The sequence below is a fragment of the Mesoplodon bidens genome (assembly GCF_964165515.1).
Source record: "Mesoplodon bidens genome assembly, chromosome: 20".
Lineage (NCBI taxonomy): Eukaryota > Metazoa > Chordata > Mammalia > Artiodactyla > Ziphiidae > Mesoplodon > Mesoplodon bidens.
In genome coordinates, this window is record NC_138181.1 from 21,211,204 (window position 1) to 21,220,157 (window position 8,954).

At 35.1% G+C, this 8,954-nt stretch overlaps 1 protein-coding gene across 3 annotated transcripts in view; it reads right to left on the reverse strand.

Moving 5' to 3' along the window:
- The window catches only part of DLC1 (DLC1 Rho GTPase activating protein), a 408,689-nt gene extending 403,389 nt beyond the window's left edge, over positions 1–5,300 (reverse strand). For 2 of the 3 annotated variants that reach the window (XM_081220747.1, XM_081220745.1), the window contains exon 1: positions 4,245–4,560. The gene's annotated coding sequence lies outside the window, so the exon portion shown is untranslated. Of the gene's footprint in view, positions 1–4,244; positions 4,561–4,959 lie in introns of those variants that run through there. The other variant, XM_081220746.1, reaches the window with a different exon arrangement.
- Positions 5,301–8,954: the final 3,654 nt, after the last annotated feature.

Below are 8,954 nucleotides of genomic sequence, written 5' to 3' on the forward strand. Positions count from 1 at the left end.
GACCTCTGCTTTTTAAAACAAAACTTTGTTTGTTATACTGTATGCGACCCAATTTGTACATACAAAGTCTCATCTAATGCTCAAAATGACCCGGTGATATAAATATTTGCATTATCTTCCAGACTTTACCAATAAAAAGCAGAAGCTCAAAGTAGGATGGGGCATGCTTGAAATCACAGAGCAAGGATTTCAAATGGCAAAGATGCAAATCCGAGCCAGTTTTCTGTCTCTTCCCACGAGCTTTCCAGTACACCACCCCCATTTAAATTGTGGAAAATTCACTACTACTCTGCTCTCACTGGCCTCGTGTAACTGAACTTTGAACTATTTTTGGAAACTCATGCTTTCTGCTGGCTCTTAATGAACTTGTAATGTCATCTTATGAGAGTGCTATTAACCTCTGGCCTCAGGCTCTGATGACTTTTGCCAACCTCTTATTTTCCTTCCTCTTTAAAAATTATTATTCTATCACTACAGGATGTCTGGAAAATTTAAAAAAAGTCTCACAACACCAACTCTTCAATGATGGTTTCCCTTTCCTTTCTTTCTTCTTTCCCTCCTATTTATTCCACAAACATTTATTAACAAACATGTATTGACAATACCTGACATGCTAGGTATTTTGCCAACTGCTGGGAATAAAAAGAAACACTGGTTGAATTTCTAAACTTGCTTTCTGATCTTCCTACTTCCTTTGGATCTCATTTCTATTAAAGGACTGATTTCCTCTGGATTATCTGAATTGTATTGCTAAACCATTTTGTTATGTCAGTCTAATAGGAAAACCTTTTCACACATACAAGCAGCTACAACTGCTTTTTTCAGTCCTCTATCTTAATTCATGAGCAAGTTTACACACATGCTGTTTACATTGCCTTTCAGCTTTCTTTTACATCGGAATTCCTATTTAATCTTTTCAAGTTCACTTATATACTCTATAATCCACTGAATCAAAATCAATAATCTCTTTTAAACTAGTTCTCAAGATCCACACTTCACCTTTATTCTGTTTACCTTCTTCAAAAACTAGGCGCATCTATTTCTCAAAACTATGAGCTGACCAGCAGTTTAATGCCAAAGTAGAAGTAGTATGCTCTATTTCTATATCCACCCCAAAGTCAATCTGGATTTGGGCTTCTCTGTAAACCTGTTTGATTTGTGCAACTAAGGGGCTTATCATTCACCTGGGAGAAGAAGGTATAATACTTATGCTATTTCCTTCAAATCTGGAGGAATTTTCCCTCATCCTCTTCAAATTCTCATGTATAATTCTTAACGTTTATTCAGATAATAAAATTCTCTGATCCAGATCTAAATCATCTCTCATCTGGAACTTTGTTGTACTATAATGATTTCTACAGAGAGAATTCTCATTGTAAGATGATATTGACACCAATTCATTCATTCTCCAAGAGGAAACAAATGAAGTAAAAACAAAAGACACATCTTAAATGTCCCAGTTTAGACTTGTTTTAATCCTATAACACTTATCCTCTATAAGTAAGATTAAACCATGCCTAAAGTATTTGTAGTGAGGTGTATGGTATGAGCAGGTTTGGATAGGGCCAGAAAAATTCTCTTTTTTATTATAACGTCCTCAAGAAAAAAATAAATAAAACAGTGTACTAGGCCCTCTAGTAATCATGCCATCAGTTATATAGGCTATTGCTTTACTGCATTTATTCCTCATTCCAATCATGTAGAGTGTGGAGACACTGGAAGTGTTGAATAGCCTATTTTTAAGTGGTAATAACATCAGGAAATCCAATCTGGTTCAGAAAAATGGGGGAAAAAAAGCATCATGACTCACATTTTCTCTAAAGAAATGGGATGTACTAGAAATGACACATAGTAGCTTTATTAGAAAGGCTCTTGCCATGGAAAGTGCAATGTTTCAGTGTGCACAGCAACATATACTGTCATATATGAAGAATGTACAGATGAAGCAGCCAACTCCTCCATTTGACACTGCACTGGTCAGCCATTTATTTATATACTATAACAAATTCTGCATTCTACAACTAAAGGACTTTGTAGAAGCCTCAGAGGAGATATATGAACCAATTAAAGGACTGTAAATAAGCTGTAGAAGGGAAGATGAAAGGAAGTGGGTTTATTTGGCCTAGAAATGTACACTTATGTTTTCACACGTCCATTTAGGCTTTTCACATTTCCACTGAGGTAGAAACCCACAGAACTGGAAACAGGCTGCAGCAGTAGAGATTTAGGTTAGATAAATAAAAGGATGTCCGGGTACGTGAGATTCTTAAACCGATTCCAGTGGGGGGCAGTAAAATCTTTTCCGAATGCCACTGGTTAAGTTGATTTATAAGGATACCATTTGGAGGCAAGGATATGAATCAGACAACCTCCTTTCTAGCTCTATGTTTTTAAGAAACATCAGTTTAAGATTAATATAATTATTAGCATATGGATTGATTTTCTTGGCATCAACATGAAACGTAACAAAACAGTCACAAACAAGTTACTCCTTTAAAATGTTTGTTGAAGGCATAAGAAAACTTTTGCATTTGAGGAAATTTCATTACTTAGTAAGTTTGATTCTTTTTTTAAACCATTAATTTTTTTTTCTACACTGTAATACTGGTGGCAGCTATAAGCCTTTTTTTTTTTAAATAAGCATTACAATTTTCTGTTTAAGGTAGCCTTCTACCGGATACAAATATATTCATACTTTATTATGAGCAGTTATTATTTGAGAACAAGATGATGTCATATTAAGTTACCTGAATTATGATACAGGGCACTATGGTTGCACTGTCATACCTCTTCTACTAGCTAGCAGTGTGACCTTGGACAGGTCATTTTGGAATGTCATGCTTCAGCTCCCTTTTTGGCACCTTTAAGACAGTGTTAGGAGAGGTGACCTCTTATATTCTTTCCTTCCTTAAAATTCTATTGAGGAATTTTATTAAATCATAATTTAGACAAGTCAATATTTTATTTTTAACATACTTATAAAACAGATTCCTTTTATCACTTTTAGAAGTCTTAACAAATTGTTAGTGAGTAATTAAAATTTGTCAATATAACTTATTCTAGCATAAAATTTAAGCATAATTAGCTAATACAGCAAATGGCCACCTTATACTATATAAAAGTTTATGATAAAAACACTTGATTTCTTATGATCCAACTGTCAGATAGCTTTCATATTTCATTTGGGATATTTTGTGTTCATCTAATAGATTTGGAAATATGCATGGATATTTGTTCCCTTCACATACCATTCCATATGATTTCTATAAAATAATGATTTTCATCCTAAATATTCAGAAATATAGCAGTATGTTATGCATTAAAACTCTGTTATGTCAGTCATTACTAAATTTCTTTTCTCATATATTGCACATGTAAACATAACTTAAATACACTATAGCCCAGTGGAAATGTAATTTTATGATTACATGAATTATGAATACAGATCAGCTTTTCATATGATTGTAGCGATTTCCAGCTGCCTTAAAATAGTAACAATGAATGTCATTGTCATTGAGATTTACTTTATTCAAAAATATTCACACAGAATATGATCTGAGCAGTGAATAGTGAATTCAAGAAAGTTAATATAAATTAAATCCAATTCTGATCTTTAAATTTTTAAAAATCAGATTAAATACTGTTTAGGATAGAAATATTTGTAAAATTTCATGTGTTTACTCTTTTTAAAAATAAACCATTTAAGCTGTGCATTAGCAGTTTGACCTGTGGTTGAAACTGGGTGGGGAAATATTGAGGAATCCAATCTTCATATTTTAAATGAGACACAAAATTTTCTTTGGAGATGCATTATTAAGAAAAGTCACTCTATAGCGGGATCTACTTTTCCTGTTGGCAAAAGACAGGGAAAGAAAAAAAATCATTTACACCTCACAATGTGTGAGAATATGTATCTGTTTCATATAAGCCATACAATAGGAAAACTGGTCTGTCTTCTGGCTCCAGTCATAAATAAGTTAAGGATTAAAAAGGGATGAAAATAAGATCTTAGTTTACGGAGAAAAGTCTCCATGGAGCCTATTTTAGAATTGACATTTTGCTAAAACAATTTGACTCACAGTTTTTTACTTACTAAACTTTTTCTTTCCACTTCTGATTTCGTGGCTCAGCTCTAAAACCTAGGAAATCACCACTCCGTGCAAGATGCTAACATTTCTCTCAATCTTTCTGCCTCTTCAAAGATTGCCTCAAAGCGTAAAGATAGATAGTCCACGGCGTCTTACCTAGACGAGGAGGAGCTGAAACGCCGAGGCAAGACATGCTTCAACACTCAGCCTAGGAAAGGAGTCCGTCCCCGTTAGTTTCTCCAAAATATAAGTTCACATTTCGTGGTTGAGATCATGGCTCTATTCTAAGCAGTTCTGCGCAGTGTGTGATTCTAACAAAAACAGCCTCCGCAGCTGGAGGGAGCCTTAGCTGAAGCCGGAGCCTGTCAAGGCGTTCCTAGTGACTTCTGTCTAGTAAATTCAGACTGATGTTTTGCAAAAGGGGCCTCCACAACCAGGCCCAGATTGCCTGGGAAGCATTTCCTGCCTCTGAGTGGTGTGCATGTGAGAAAGACTGAACCGAGGGGAGGGGAGGGGGGCAGAGCAGAGGCCCGCCCAGGCGATTTAGGAGTTCTGATTTTACACAGAACTTAAGTGAGTTTGTCAAAACCCTTGAGGTGATTAGCTGGAGAGTCATAAAGCCGTAGAGCTTTTTCTATCCCGCGCTGCTTATGAAAAAAAAGAAAGAAAACATCGTTCTCTCCTTCCTCTACAACTTTTCCACTGTATTCAATGTATACACACAATGTAATCAAAATACCTTTGCAGTGCTCCTTTCAAAAGATCTTTTAAGGGAGCAAGATGCAGTTAGTTTTAATACCGTAATTCTTCTAAATTTGAAAACCTTTTTAACGCTCCTTCATTTAAAATGCTGCAACCTGATATACCGTACCTGAGAAGATCTGTAAGTAAAATCCTAGGAATCCAGCGAATAGAACGTTTTCTCCCAGATCTCTCCGACCCCAAGAATCCTTCCCGGAATTAAAGTAGTTTGTGTCATGGCATAGGCAGCATTGCCTCTGGTCAGAATCTTCCAGTTACACACATCTAGTGCTGGAAAAGCAGAAGACAGACTGCATCTTGATCCTATTACAATCTTGCTGACATTAACCACTTGCAACTGCTTCCATCCAGCAGGACAGAGTGCCCGAATCACTCCAAAGCAGCTCACAATATCTGCATCCTTCCTCCAACACAAATGTTGTGAACTATCGTCTGTTTATCTTTTCTGCTTTCTTGTGCCTCCACTGGATGACTTCCTCCTAGCTGCTCAGGGCTGGGAACTTGGACTACCATTTGGTTTTGATTAAAACCAGACAGCCAACTCTGGAGAATTTAGGGAATAAGCTAATGGAAACTGCAAGTATGGCTTTAATTAGTACATCAATTAATAATAGATGTTCACTCGTCTTATAATAAGATGACACAAATATAAACGCAGAGGAAGCTCAAGTCGTTTCAGGAAAGAAGTTGCACCAATTCTCCTTCCTTTATGACCCAGAATTCTCTTTAGGGAAAGTGGAAGGAAAGAAGAGAGATGTGGCTTTGGGACATCCAGGTTGCGGAGAGGCCAGTGGAGCAGCCTGGTTGTTTATACCAGAGAAACAGGAAACAGCATCTCTGAGTTTAACTATCTTGCTTGGTTGAAACTGCTCAGTGATGTCTCCCTTTACAATCAATGGATTCTCTTGCTGTTTATGACTTAGGCATTTCTTTCAGTGATTAGTGACCAGATTAATCTGATTATTGGGTCTACATGGGGCTTGCAAATATCCAGAGATTTCCAATAATGGGAGGCACAAGAACAATTCCAATTTCAATATGATAAATGAGTAACATATAAAGAGGTACAAGAAATAGTAAACCTATTAGCCCTAAGATCTATGCTGTACATCTCTGAAATTGTAATCAGTTTTCATTATTCATGTTTATTCTCAGTTGGCTCTAATTTTTATAAAGGCTGACAGACACCTAGATATTGCAATGATCATCTTTTGAGTACTTCCTGAGAATACTGAGTAGGTGATAGCTTAGAGAAGTACTATGTTACAGACATTATTTCTTTTCTTATTGGAGAAGAAAATCTCTCGAAATTAGTGCAAAGCATGGACTACTAGAAATATTAAACTTAATGTTTAATATGTGGTTTATATGTTAAATTTGGTTAAATGGCAAGAAAGACATATTACACATTGATTTTTCAGATGAGAAGCATTCAAATAAAAACATGGAGGCAGAAACAATTTTTAGAAGTTTATGTCAAAAAACGTTACTGATTAAAAAATGAGCGTTTAGATTCCTTTAAGTTAACCTTCAACCACATGGCAAGAAGTAAGTCCATAATTTCATAAATTCTTTAAAGAGTTATTTATGTTCATACTCAGAATAATTCCACTGAAACTACTGCTCATTTAATCTTCCCAACTATCGTTGTGTGTATTCTTATTTTTATTTTACGGATACAGTATTAGAAATGTATGGAAGTAATTTTCTCACAATCAAATGATGGAGTAGCCAAGTCTACACTGGAACCCAAATTTTCTGATTCTAACTCCCTGAGTCCAACTGTCTCTCTTGACTCTCACTTAATTGCTGTGTGAAATTGGGAAGACTTCTTAAACTCTCTGAGTTTCAGATTCCTCCTTATAAATAGGGACAATTCCACATAACTCCCAGATTGGAAAACAGGATTAACTTTATATACAGATATATTTATAAATTATATTTCTTTCCCTTAGGAAAACACTGGAGCAGAATGGAATGAGAATTGATGTAAGTTCTTTCCTAAAATAACTTGTGTATCTCTATCCATATCTGCTTCTAGCCCTGCCTCTGGTATATAGAGGGCTAGAACATTCGCACTCTGCTAATTCTTCTTAGCTAGATTCTCCTCATGAGTACCATATCCCCACCCCCCACCCCCTTGTATAATTTAGCCTTGTTTCTGTTTATATTGGCCTGAGGAAACAACAAAACCCTATTCACATAGATTTATAAATGCTTTTTTAGATATCTAGACACTCTTATTAGTAATTTTCTCCTTAATGTTCTCTTCTCTAAACAAATAAGACTTCATGATTTATTCTATTATTGGAAGGAATACTTCCCAAATCTTTAATCACTCTTATTTATTTTTCATCCTTCAGTTGCCTGACTCCAAACAAATCCCAGAACTTATATTCTCATAAAGGCTTTACCAAATATGAGTATAAAGATAACTAATGAGATCGTTTCCTAAATATTTAACATAGTGTCAGGCACATAGAAGGGGTCCAAGGTATTTTTCCTCTTCTCCTTTCCACTTGTAAATTTCAATACATAACTCCCTTAAATGTTTGCCTATTACTCTATACTTGATCAGCTAATAAAATATGGTATAGAGGCAGTTAAAAAGTTGAAAACAAAGTATCAGGAAAGGAGTCTGGCTCCAAAACTAACAATCATGATGACCCCATGCAAATTACTTTGCCTGCAAAAACCTCAGTTTTAGCCTCTGGATCTAAGGGTTTTTCAAAATTAGAGATAATAGTCCATGTCAAGCCATTAGACTTCATGGCTGGTGCAGTATTCACTGTTAACTAGATTATTTTTACCATTTAAATGATTGCCCTTTTCATGTTTACATCTCTTTTCTATGATTGTTTTCCTGAAGAATCTGTCTATCTATTGAGCTCAGTTAAATATATGCATTTGGAACAATTTTATTGGTGGAACGATTAGGTACTTTATTCTTTTTTAAAGAAAAAGGAATTGCAGAATGAGGATTAGAAGCTATTGTGAAGATCAACTTTCTTCCCCTGTACTAGGATCTAAATAGTAAACACTGGCTATGATTGATAGTAAACACTATCTAATCCCCAGCCACCTTTAGGAGGTTTGAATCTGCACTTTTACAGAATTGTTCGTTGACTCTAAAATAGTCCAACAACATTTTGACTGTGCAAAGTGGGACGTATCCTTTGAAAGCAATATCTTATTCTTTATGAATTGAGTAGCAAACATCATTAATTCAGCACTCACATTTAACATTTGTGATATTGTGGGTGTAAGTAGGCTTTTATTCTTTCTGTTTTAATGAAACAATACTGTCTTAATAGTAATGAATTTAAAATTAATATATAGAGAGATGGAATGCCTTTAAAGCGCTTTAGAAGTGTCCATACAAGTACAGTTAGTGTAATACATGCAGGAACACTTTGTCTACGAAAACTGATCCTTCAAAAATCTGTTTAACAACTTTGCTTGCAGTTTATTAGAGTTACCACATGTGTGTCAAAGCAATAAAAATAGAATGTATTTGACAGATTTCTAGTTATTTTTTCAGTAATATTTATGTGTACTTTCTTCCAACAGTTTCATTTTGATAGACATATACCCACATAGGAAAAAATACAACTTTGCAGTTTTTATTTAATAATCTGCGTATGCATACTAGTTTTTTGATCAACTTTGCAATCTTTCGACACCCCACTTTCACTAAACATTTAGTATTCATCCAGAAGAATTTATTAAAGGAATACAATTAAGTTGGATGTTAAACTAACAAAAGGATCAAAATCGTATATATTCTCCCAAACCGGTTACACCTACTTCTTGGATTTTTATGTACCTTGCTTCCCTTCATTGAAAATTACTACAACTCAAGAATAGCTATGAAAAGAAGTATCTTGATAAATTTCAAATAGAAATGAAAACATAAACTTAGCAAGTAGTTTTTAAAAAGTTACATTGGCACAGACACTAGAGTGTATATGATCTCAGAAACTGAAGAATCTCCCTGCCTATTCAAAAGGGCCAGAATATTCTCAGAAGCATGAAGATTCCAAGCCATGAAGGATGTTTTAGAGAAGGCTAGGTGTGCCCAGCTAGTGGAAGTGGAAGTTCGTT